This window comes from Corylus avellana, chromosome ca3 (genome assembly GCF_901000735.1).
Source record: "Corylus avellana chromosome ca3, CavTom2PMs-1.0".
Classification (NCBI taxonomy): domain Eukaryota; kingdom Viridiplantae; phylum Streptophyta; class Magnoliopsida; order Fagales; family Betulaceae; genus Corylus; species Corylus avellana.
In genome coordinates, this window is record NC_081543.1 from 14,212,114 (window position 1) to 14,225,125 (window position 13,012).

The 13,012-nt window shown below is 34.0% G+C and overlaps 1 long non-coding RNA gene across 2 annotated transcripts; it reads left to right on the forward strand.

Annotated features, from left to right (window-relative positions):
• Positions 1 to 8,547: 8,547 nt before the first annotated feature.
• Positions 8,548 to 12,382, forward strand: LOC132173632 (uncharacterized). Of its 2 annotated transcripts, none has more exons than XR_009439328.1 (3): positions 8,548 to 8,710; positions 9,413 to 10,162; positions 12,081 to 12,382. It is a non-coding gene; the product is annotated as an uncharacterized LOC132173632 (long non-coding RNA). The 2 variants fall into 2 exon arrangements; XR_009439329.1 differs by having other exon boundaries at positions 9,421 to 10,162.
• Positions 12,383 to 13,012: the final 630 nt, after the last annotated feature.

The window sequence follows — 13,012 nt, forward strand, 5'->3', positions numbered from 1 at the left end:
AATTATCTTTCCAATACGGTAACCTAAAAAAAATACTTTTCTTCTTCCACACTACATTAGAAGTATTCGTCTTCTACTTCTTTCATTTTTCTTTCTCAACCTGCCTTGCCTGACTGGCGTTCTCATCCCCAAATACCATCCCTTCTAATTGGCTCATGATTTCATATCCACTTAGCACATCAGGGGCACATTCTAGTTCCACGTTGCTGTCAAATGTTCTTTTGTTTCGCCTCCACGGATGATCCTTGGGCAAGTATCGCATGTGCTCCATATAACACCATTTATGGCCATGTTTTAACCATTTCGACCTTGTCGAGTGCATACAGCAAGGACATGTCTTTTCACCCTTGGTAGACCATTCAGACAAATCTGCGTATGTTGGGAAGTCATTAATTGTCCACATCAACTGCGCTCGCATAACAAAATTATTTTTCTTTGAGACGTCATATGTGCGTACACCTACATTCAATAGTTCTTGTAACTCCTCAATTAAGGGTTGAAGGTAGACATCTATATCTATCCCAGGTGAACTTGGGCCCGGGATAATCAATGATAGTATGAAAGATGTCTGTTTCATGCACATCCAAGGAGGCAAGTTGTAGGACACAAGCATGACAGGCCAACTGCTGTGAGATGTACTCATATTCCCAAATAGATTAAATTTATCCGAGGTTAGTCCGAGCCTTACATTCCTGCTGTCCGCTGAAAACTCGAGATGTACATTGTTGAATGACTTCCATGCTTCGCCATCAGCTGGATGCCTCAATACGTTGTCCTTAATGCGGCCTTCTGCATGCCACCTCATAAAGCGTGTAGTATGTTCTGACATAAACAACCTCTGTAGTCGTGCTATGAGTGGAAACCACCGTAACACATTCACCGGACATTTCTTCCCTAACGATATGGGTTGACCATCCTCATCTAAATTGATTGCATCCATCCATTTAGATTTTTCACATACGGTACATGAATCCAACTCTTTATTGCTCTTCCAGAATAACATACAGTCATTACGGCACGCTGGAATCTTCTCATATCCGAGTCCCATGTTTCATAAAAACTCTTTCGCCTCATATGTATTAACTGGCAGAATTTCATTATTCTCGGGTAGTAACTGATTGATGAACTCTAGGAAAGTAGAGAAAATCGAGTTACTAAGTCCACCAACGCACTTCAAGTTGTATAGGTGAACAGTTGCACTTAGTTTGCTATGTTTTGTCCCAGTATGAAGTGGTTTCTCCGTCTTTTTAAGAAGGTCATAATACTTTAGTGCGTCACCTTCAGCGGCTTCTTCGTTCACAATTTCTTCACCCCCTTGCACCACGACCTGAGGCTCACAATTGTCTTCCCTGACTAATTCATGCATGCTGAATAAATCACGCAACATTCCGTGCATGTCTCCACCTTGATTTGTGCTTGCACCCGCATCTGAGACCGGGCGATTGGAATTAGACCCGGTATTAGGACCCTGTATATGCTTCTCACCGTGATAGTACCAAAGTATGTATTCCGGCATCATTCCTTTTACCCCTGTCAAGTGGTCGAATACAAAACCTGGCAGGTGGCGTCGGTTATTTCGACAAACCTTACAAGGGCAATAGATGAATCCATCAGGGGTTCTACAGTTACTAACTGCAATCTCCACAAACAATCTACACCCGTCTCTGTATTCCCTCGTACCCCTAGACTTTGTCATCCAACCCTTGTCCATTTTTCTCTACGTACATAAATTAGGAATAAATATATAAGACTTAAAAAATGTATACCTAATTTCAAGCACATGCATATATATAAACATAAACCTAAATATTTGAACAACATAAAAAATATAAACCTATATATTCTCATATAGGTTTAAATTGTTTATGTCCAAATATATATACATATTCATGCGTATCTACATTCATCCGTACCAAAGGGTGTATTTATAACACTTATCTATTATAATTAATCTACGAAAACCAATAATAAAAAAAAAAGACTCGATCCAAATTTAAGCATTTTGTTTGGTGGAGACCCTAAACAAATTAATTATAGCTAGGTTATTTTATAAGGTTGTTCTATTACATCTACCGAGCTAGGTTCGTTATGAGCACCCTAAATACAATAAATCTAGCTTAAATGTCGTTAAACTTTGGCATTAGTAGGTGATGACATGCATGGGTCATACAACTCTTTTGTTTGGTTTATTTATTTATTTTTTATATGATATATATAAAGGTTAGTTGGAATTTTGAGTGTCTTGCAAATATGGTAAATGGTTTCGTAATATTTTTGGTTGGGATGTTTAATGGGTTATTGACACATTAGATTAATTTCTTTCATATTAATCACAATTTTAACAAAATTTCAACTCGTTTTTAGGTAATATTAATTTTAATGAGTTATATTTCAACTTGAAAAATCTAAGTTCCTCAAATTAACCAAAAGTTTAATCCGTTTTGTATGGTTTTTTTTGTTTGAAAAAATAATTTATGTGGGATAGAATTAAGTAAAAATCGAATTGAATATATTTAATAAAAATGTGTTTTAGGTTATGTGTTTAATTATGATTAAATTTGTTTAAAAAACTCAAAACAAAAGTGCGAAATAAAAAAATAGTCTAAACAACAAAGTCATGACTTTTTACTTATTCATTTGAAGTCTCTCTAAGTTTGACAAGGTTTGCACTTTTGCCAACTCTTTTTTCCGTTAAATCCATGTAATTCAGATTGAATCCTCGCGTTGTGTGAATTTATAACTTACAAATTAATAAGGGCTCAATGTACGTTTATGATGTTTAAAAAACTCATTAACTTTTAATATTAATTAAACAAAGTTTTAAATTAAATCTCTATAAATATTATATCACCATGTACTACACTTCACTATTAGGTCAAATGATTGAAATGAATTATTAAAATTGACATAATGTTCTATAAATTTCTTACTAATAAGCCAACATTTTCAGTTAAACAAACCAAAAAATAAAAAAGAGCCACATTTAAAAAGCTATTATATTTTGAAACAAAAACCTAGCTAGCATGAGAAACATCATTTTGCATGCATGTGCATATCCAACGTACGATAAGTAATTAATAGATATTCCAAAACAAAAACAAAAAAAACACCTCAATTAAATGCTCACAAATACTCAATCCAGTGCATTAACGAAACATCATGCGGATTCATGACAAAATAAAACATAAAATTGATAAAACAACACAATATATATTCTGCAATAAAACAATATATATAAAATAAAACTATATTTAGAGTTATAAAATAAAACTATATATAAGAGATGGAGGAGATTGGCGGAGCAGTTTCGGCCAAAGAATCGTCGGAGACGGCAATGGCGAAGTGGATGTGGCCGACGGAGATGGGGAGTGAGGTAGAGAGCTAGAGAGAGTACTCCTAACTGAGAGATAGAGCTGACAGAGAGAGAGCAAGAGATGAGGAAGAGTGAGGGAGAGTGATCTTTGCCGATCGGAGATGAGGGAGGAGAAGATCGAAAAGAAGAAAAAATGGCGTCCTTAGTGCTGAGGGATTTGGTTGCCTGGCGGGAGAGAAGAAAGAGCAATTAAGGGAGAAAGGGAAAAACAAAAAAAAAAAATGGAGGAGTGGGCGCGATGGGACATCCAGCAGGCGCTGGCCTTCCCAAGGCACCCTCCTGATGTGCCACAAGTGGCACGTCAGAACTCCCTTACGTGCCACCTGGCATATAATATATATATATATATATATATATATATATATATAATACAAAAAAAATAAAATAAAACAATGAAATGTAATAAACAATTTCTCGACGCAAGCCATATGTGGCACGCCGAGTTCTTCTTGATGTGCCACATATGGCACACATCAAAATTTATTATATATATATATATATATATATATATATTAAATATCATGTTTATTTTCTTAATACAAACTAATATAATGATAGATATGTGTACTAAATGATCAATGAACAAATAACGTTGAATGAGCTGCAGGCTTATAGTTGCTGCATCTTTTGTTGAAGTACTCATATATATGTAAACTGCAAATATATACATGCATATATAGACATATGTAAACTTAAGATGAGAACATGACAAGGGAAAAAAAAAAATATTCAAAATTACAACATAAAAATAAACAAATGTAACTTGAATAAACAAATAGTATTAACAGTTGATAAGGTTGGTGTGAAGTGTGCAATCTTACCAACAACTGTTACATTCACTAAACAAAGATAGAAGTAAAAGATTCCCTCAAACACAAAACACTCAAATCTTACAGAAAACAAAGAATTTTTTTTTTTCTTTGTTAAGTAGCAAGGGTTAAAGTATTTATATATGACGCACTTGTGAACTGCCGATCAACACGTAAAGTTGTCCTCTTTGGCAACTGCCCGGCACCAAAAATTGAGATGAAGGATCCAGGCCGTTCGTTTCCAATGAACGGTTTGAATAATGCAATCTAAACATTAAAATTAAAGAGAAAAAACAAAAAACAAAAAAAAAAAGAATCTTTCCCTTTTCTATGTCCGATACTAAACAAATATTACTTAAACAAATCACATCAATTATTATCTAAACAAATATTACTTCAACAAGTCACATCAATTAATATAAAATAAATATAATAAATTAGTGTGAAGAGAAATATAAATATGCTCCAGAAAGACGTTGGCATGTATTGGCGTGTGGACGGCGCTATAAAACCACGCGTTTCGAGTCTTTGGGACCCCACCCGTGCACCCACCCAACCACAATTCTCCACGAGTCCACATGCTTATAAATACAATACATGCCAACGTCTTTCTGGAGCACATACTTGTTTTCAGTAGATCAGCAGAGGAGAAATGGAGAATATGCATCTGGTGGTAGATTTGAGATATGTGGTTCCCCCACTAATCAATCTCGCCAAACCTTGGGCTCCAGATCATCCTGACTTGAATAACCAACTCTTCGTGATGGCATGTTTGTTTCTTGCCATAATTGCCACACTAGTCTTTCTCTTCACCTCCGTCAAGCTCCTTCTTACTCTCACTGTGGAGCGACTTCGCTTGAGACCAGGAGATTTCTCCGCTCCCCTCACTCTTTCATTGCTAGCCTCCATCTTTCTCTCATCATCACTTTTCTGGGATGTCTTTCCCATTCTCGTAATCTTATCACCTTGGTATGAAATTGTTTTGGATCTGTTGAAGCGCTTTATCTTCTGGTTCGGTCAAACCCTCCGAGCCATTCCTGATCTTATCGTTATCTGCATCACCCAACGTCCTCATGCTGAACTTGAAGCAGCTCAAGCTTAAGGGAACAACGTATGACCACTTCTTTCTTTTATAGAGCTTCATCGGCGCAGTCTTATATCATATGCTACGTAGTACGTACTATTGTATACTAAAAATGGATATATAGTGCAGCAACAAGAGAATGGGATATATATATTCATATCTAGTAATTATATTTATATAGAGCTTTGTTTCAGTCGTGCTTTTTTTGTTGTGCATTTTTTTAAAAAAAAAAAAATTAAGTAATGTAATTTAGTCTGAAAGTTTAACTTTTTTATTTATTTATTTATTTATTTTTATAAGTACGGCTTCTAACTAATTCTCACTATTACATCTTCAAATTGTATATATGGCTGTTGTATAAGCTTGTTTGAGGTTGTGTTAATGAACTTAAAAAGTGCTTTTACTACTTAACAAAAATATATCCATTTAATAAAAAACTTAAAATGTACTTTTTAAATTTTTTGCTCTTAAAAAGAAAAGCTTAAAACTGCGCGTTAAGAAAAGCTTCAAAATGAGATTTTTTCTAAAGACTAATAACATGTTTTTTTTTTTAAAAAAAAAAAATTCTATTTTCCAACACAATCTCAGGCGGTAAATAGTATTATTATTATTATTTCTTAATATGTAATGAAAGAGAAGGTTGTGTTACAATTATTGTATGTAATCGTTTTCACCCGCGTTATAGAAAATTATACTTATGATTGATATGTGAAGATATTAATTTTTAATGATTTTGATCCCCGAATCATTCAAATTTTGAACTCTTATTAGTTATTGAAACCCCAATTCATCTCCCAGTAATCGGATTTATTTAAGTTTGTTAAGCATTAAAAAAGGAAAAAAAAAAAATTGAGCCATGGGATGATTATGAATAAATTGATAATTAAGTAGTTGCACATTTGAGCTACTACTTCGGTCAAAGTCCTCAAAATAGGAAAGCAACAAAAATTTCCCGTTTGATTTTGTAACAGACCAAGAATCCTCCAAAACAAACAAACAAGGCAGATTCGCTTGAAAATATAGGCAATTTTTGCTTGGACTTGTTGTCTTGAGCTGTTGCAACAACGTTGTGATACCAAAATTGATGTGGTCTAGAAGCTATGAATATTTTGGGTCAGATGTATCACACGCCAATTTGATCGGCCTGAGCGAATAGAAAAAAATAAAAAATAAAAAAATAATGGGCCTGAGCTGCACTTTTTGGGGGACGGGTCAAGATGACCTGATTAGGCCCTTTCATCTAACTAAGACCATCTATGGCCTAATTACTAATCAATCTCTCATAAACTCAATTGGGCCCAAAATTTTAAAAAACACAATTTTGTTCTAAAATTCTAGCTACATGGATCAAAACCTAAGAAACAACTTTTTGTTTTAAAAAATATATATATATATTGCAACCGTTTTAGCGAAGCTTTCAAGAACACTCATTTTTTTTAAGAAAAAAACTTTTAGAAAATCAAATCTACAATTTTTCTTTCCACCAATTTCTCAAACAAACCAAAAATCCTTGTTCATAGAAAATTTTGGCCAGCTAGGGGAGAAATTCTCACTTGGCCGAAATTTCAACTATATATATATATATATATATATATATATATACCCTCCTAGAAAATCAATAGATAAGATACGCATATTATTTATGATCCATATGCTATTATTTAAATAAATTTGGAAAATAAAACTTTTATGACTTGAGGGTTTTTAAGTTATAATCTATTTCGCCCAAAGAGGAGCCTGCACATTTAAACCCAATATATTAAACTCTGACAATACATATTAGTTATTTTGGGTCATCTACATTGCACGTAAGTTACGTAACCTGTTTTCTCTTGAATTTAATAATAATTTTTACGGTGTCAAGTGAAAAGAGCAAGTAGTTTAGAGAGTTAATTGTAACTTTTTTAAGTTTAGGGACACATTGTAACTAGTGAAACCCACACATAAGAACATAATAAAATCCTAAAACGTTTATCTGATGGATAAAAACTACATATATATACCCTTGACTCTTAAAATTAAAGTAAAAGAAAATGGACTTTCATTACCTGCATCGAGGAAAGAGGGAGAGAGAGAGAGAGAGAGGCGATAGTAAGAAATTTGAAAAGAAATCGCAAATACCTTGCTAGAGCGCCTGAGATTTAACCACAATGAATAAATCTCTCTCTGAACAGGGGCAATGGGTCTGAGAACCAAGTCAAGCATTTCACAACTCTTAATTCTATGTTATTATGCTAAGGATGTTCCCAAGGTGAGAGTAATAGCGTCAGGACTAATTTGTAGTGTACAGTCAGCTGATTTATTATCCATGTCATTGGATACCTTAATCTAGCATATAGAGAGACAAAGCCTCCCCATCACGCATATTTTCACCATATTAGATAATTTGTTATCTGCTACAATGCAATTTATCTGTTAGCTGGTCTCACCCATTCCCCAAGCCTAACATAATCTTCTATAGCCTATTGATGCTTGTGTACCAACCTGTACATGTTGGTACATGTTTTTGTTTTTGTTTATTAAAAGCTTTCAATTTGTGCTCAGTTTTTGTTTATTATCCATGTCATCAATTTGTGCCCAATACCTTTATTCCCTTACATCTTCAACAGAGCAAAGAGCATGAGCAAATTATCCAATTATCCTTTACTAATGGTCAGCCAACTGTGATTTCTCAAATGAGGCAGAGTATTTTTTCGGTTTTTCCTATAATACTCGGCCACCCCTAGAGTCATGGGATGGCCCCAACAGACCCTTGGCTCATGTCTCAGGTGGGGTGGTCGGCCACCCATATATTTTTATTATATATATATATATTTTTTTTTTAAATTTTAAATGATATTTTATTATTTTTTTAATTAGTAGAACACGTGGTAGCTTTTAAATCTTTAGATGAGATTTAATGGCTAAGATTTTTAAAAAAATTTAATGAACAATTTTTCAGCTATTGTTAGGATCCCGATACTTAATGCTTACATAAATTAATAAACACACATATATATACATCTAATATCTTTACTTAAAAGATATATAAAAAGTGGAAATATAAATTAAACAGTGATTTTTCTTTTACACTTTAAATTTATTATTTTACCCAACTCTTTATACATCATTATTTAGTTAGATAAGGTTATTTTTATCTTTTTGACATTTCTTTAAATTGTGAAACTATTAATTTGTCTTTTTAAAATTTAATGAATTTAAAAAATTGTTTGGATATTTTTATTTTTTATATTTAAATTACCATTTTCCGCCTTGGAGAATGTAAAGAGTCAAAACTTTTTTAGAAAAATTTCTGGGTTGCTCCAAAAGGAGAGGAATTAGCGGAAAACCTGGATGTAAGTGATTGGGCTTGTGGTGTGGTAGGAACAACCTGGGCGTAAGGGAATTTTCGGTTCAGTTCGGGTGTGTGAGGCTCATTCCTTTGATGAAAAGGAGATTTTCTCTGTAAGACACATTCCCTTTGATGTTGCGGGCTTTTGAATTTGTTTCCTTTTATATACTTTAATATGTTGTCTCTGCTACGTGTTTGATAAAATCCTTTTGAGCATGAAGTTTGCTGCTTTTGCAAATTGCTAGATTTTGATCATATTCTTGGTTCTATCCATTTGGGTTTGGTTGGAATTTCGGTTTAGTGTGAACTGCAAAAAGGCAACGGCAGAAAAATCATTACAACAAGAAACAAAGCTTTGATTCAATTAAAGCTAAACATACGCAGAACGCTTGGAAACCTTTTTTAAGATATCTGCACAATAAAGGCACATGATTTAGTGTTATATCTCTTTCATAACACTTTGCAATAAAACCTTAGTCCTAGATATTAGTATCAGGATCCCCTTATATTCCTTTAGATCGATACAATGAATGTACCCTAAATTCTTTGCATGTTTAATGATGAACGAAGACCAACGCTCCCTCCTCCCCAGATCCTCTTCTCGCTTCGCAAGGTCCTCCATTACTGCTTTTGATTGTCAACTACTTATAAAAAAATGATTCTTGATTGTAAACTATACAATAATGGTATTCCTTTATTCTAAGTTGACTTTGACACGAATCAAACTTGAAACTTTATCAGTTAGTTAAGTATTTTGATGCTTAGTAGGAAAACGACTGATCTGGGTTGGGGTTTAATTTCGTTGTTGGTTTTAGTATTTCAGGTGTGTTTGTTTGGATGGGGATGCTGATCAACTGGTATATTTTTCTGTGCCATCAAAAAGTTGCAATAAGATTGATCTTGTTATGGTGACAAGATATTATCTTTGTTTGCTATCTTCATCAAGAAGCAACTAAACACTCAGCAAGGAGGGTGGTGAAAAATATGAACAGTAGTTATCATGTTCGTCTTGGTGTTGTACAGAAAGCATATGCAAATGGACGATAAACAGATTACCTCAAAATGTTGGGCTTAGAAGTTGTGTTTACTCCTACAGGAGTCAAATACTTGCACGAGAAAGCAACTGAGTATGATATTGGGATCTATTTTGAGGCTAATGGCCATGGAACCATCCTATTCTCAGAATATTTCTTATGTTGGTTAGAGGCCTGATTAGGGAGTTTTCTTCAGTATCTAAATGCTATATCATATTTTCATTTACTGTAGCAGTCTTAATATGATGATTAAGTGATGTGCTTCATGAATTATTTCGTTGTTTGATTCAGGTTCAGAACAGTAAAAGGCCCCTTTGAGACTATTGGTAGTCGGTAAGTTGATTAACCAAGCAGTCGGAGATGCTCTGAGTAGGTTGCTCACTTGCTCCTGGTGGAGGCCATTTTGCACCGTATGGGATGGTCAGGACAGAGATGGAATGAGCTTTATAAGGATCTACTGAGTAGGCAGCTTGAGTTCAGTTTTCTTGATCACCTTCTATGAAGATAATCTTGTTATCCTGAAATTGGAAGGTGAATGTGCTTTTCCTTTTTATGCACTATATATGAGCTCTATAGGCATTGTGGACTCTTACATTCAAATGAAGCTTTATATGCATAATTGGTTTAGCCAGATCTAACTTTAGGGTCTACTATGAAATATCAACGTAAGGGCCTGTTATTGTTCCTCTGCATCACTAAATGCTGTTTGTGCTGGAAATAAAATATTGGAGTTTTGTGGAATCATTAGAGACAAAAAAAAGGATATCAAATTCTTCAGTAGTAGTATTTGTGAAGAATAATTGTTACGTCCTTTTCATTCATCATGAAGAGATTTAGTTGTTCTCTAATTGACATGGGTGTTGGAGGATTAATTTGATCTTTCAATCTTTTTAGTGGCTGGATAGAAATGGTTTAGAGACGTCTTTAATTAAAAATAGGTGACATGCCAGGATTATTTCCTCTGAACGAGTCAAGTACCTACGGTTCTGACCCCCCCCAAAAAAAAAAAAAAAAACTAGCCTAGAACATGATTTTGTGATTTTTCTCTGAATTAATATCCCTAGTTGAAACTTGGATTGATGATATTTTCAGATTGTCTTCTCAATTGCCTCAATGGTTTGTAAAGGTTTTTATAGGAAACAATCTCTGCCCCAACAAAATCCGTTGTTTCTGTCACCCGACAAAAGGAAGAACAAAAAAGGATTCCAAATTATGAATATAAACAGTAAAAAACAAAAATTCAATGGTGCTTCAAAATAATCACATGTAAATAAACGTTATTTGTTAATCTATATACTTTTTGTAAATAAGACTGGTTGGCCCTGTCCTAGCAGCAACAAGGGAAGACCTGACATGGTTTAACAAACGTATTTTGGTACATGATTGGCTGCAACAGATGAGGACTGATTGATGAACTTAGCAAATCGGAGTTGTTTAAATTGGTTCTAACTCGATGAAAATAGGATAATTGGAAAGACTAATTAAATGTGAATAGTTCAAAGGATTGGAAAAAAGAAAAGAAAGTCGAGCATATATACCATGCCATGGTTATCTGTAGGCCAGAACTGTGCAAAAGTTTTATTGCAGTAAACCTCAAGTTGTTGGGATAAGGTTTTATTTAGTGAAGTATGAATCCTGGTTTCTCCTTGATAACTCAACAAAACCTGACCCGATTTGTTGGAAATCATGTGTATGTTACTTGATGTTGGACATTGGGGTGGGACAAATTCCACATGCTTACGTTAGTGTATGACATATTTGGACAGGGTTTGCTCTGTAACAAGTTTTTCATGCTGCATCTTCTGCTTGAGACCAGATCATGTCATGATAACAAAGTTTATTTTTGGTCTGATATGGCTTTTGCCAAAACCAGTAGAGCTTGTCTAATAGTAATATTATCTGCAAACGTGTAATGGTGCTTATTTGTTAGAGTTTCTCATATTTTGCTTCTACTCGCATGGTCCTTTAGGTAGTTTGATGTTCCTACCATATTTTTTATGCTGAAGGAGGGAATTTGACCTGTAGAATAGGGGTGTATTTTTTTTTTAGCTTACATAAGCATCCTTTACAATAAAATATTATTGTTCTATTGTTGTTGTTATTATTTTTGTACAGAAATTGAATTCTATTGCCTTTCCTATAAGGTCATGTAAAAGTTTTGGACAGAATTGCTGTTATCACAGCGAATATAGAAACTGTGGTCGTAAGGCCCCCTGGCATTCAAGAAGCCCTTAATGCTGAGGGCAGTAATGACATATTATTGATAACTGTTTAAAATTAAGCTAATGTGATATTATTAATCCTTGGTCATGCATCATGATTAGTCAATATGATAATTGGTCTAGACAATCTAAGCGCACCTAGGCTACTATCAAAATTTCAGCTACAGCATAGAGGGAACAAGCCTTGAATAATTGTTAATAAGACTCTTTTTTAATCAACAATGCAGCAAAATACCGTCAAGGCCGATCTTTCATACGACCATCAGGTACCAAAGATGTAATATGAGTGTTTGCAGAAGCATCCACCCAGGAAGCAGCTGATAGCCTAGCCAACTCTATAACAAGACCTGTGGCTGTGGACCATTTCCTAGGATTTGGTTCTATCTTTTGGTCATTATTGGACCAGTTTGATTTTGATATTGTGATATTGATCGTTGTAAATGTGGGTTATTACTTGATACTTTAATTACCTTCTCAAAACTTGATGAATTAGAAACAAAATGGAATATGAATTGAATCTTGTTTTGTCCCTCCACTTGCCACACAAGCAGGTTTTTCACCCTCTCCAAGAAGGAACCAGAAGATAAAAAAGGAGATATGAAGAATAAGTGTAAATTTTAGCATTACTCTTTACTTCAATAGAGCAAAATCACTAAAGCTGAATTATGAAAAAGATGTGTGATTTTTAACGTTACTCTTTCCTTCTATAAGAGCAACATTAGTTGTAAGAAACCATACCAAAAAAGGCCCTGGAACTTGCTGAAAAAATCAACACCACATTCAAAGTAATCAGAACAAATCCCTCTTAATTGAGGTATTGGGGCATTTTACGACAAAATTAATAATAAAGAGCAAATTGCAACATATAGTTCATACCTCTTACATGCGAGTACTATGTCATGACAGCAAATATGTTGCCAGTTGTAAGAAGGCAACATTTGTTGAATTAAACGGAAGAAAAATATTTGGTTTCTCTCGTCTATTTCCGCATGAGAGGTGAATAAATTTATCATTGAATTTATGTGACCTACACGTGAATTTCACATATTCAATAATAGATTTAAAAAATAAAGATGAACAAGATATATGTAGGAGAATAATACCAAACCCATCTTTTAAACGGAATAGAAAGAATTCGGTTTTTTTTTTTTTTTTTTTT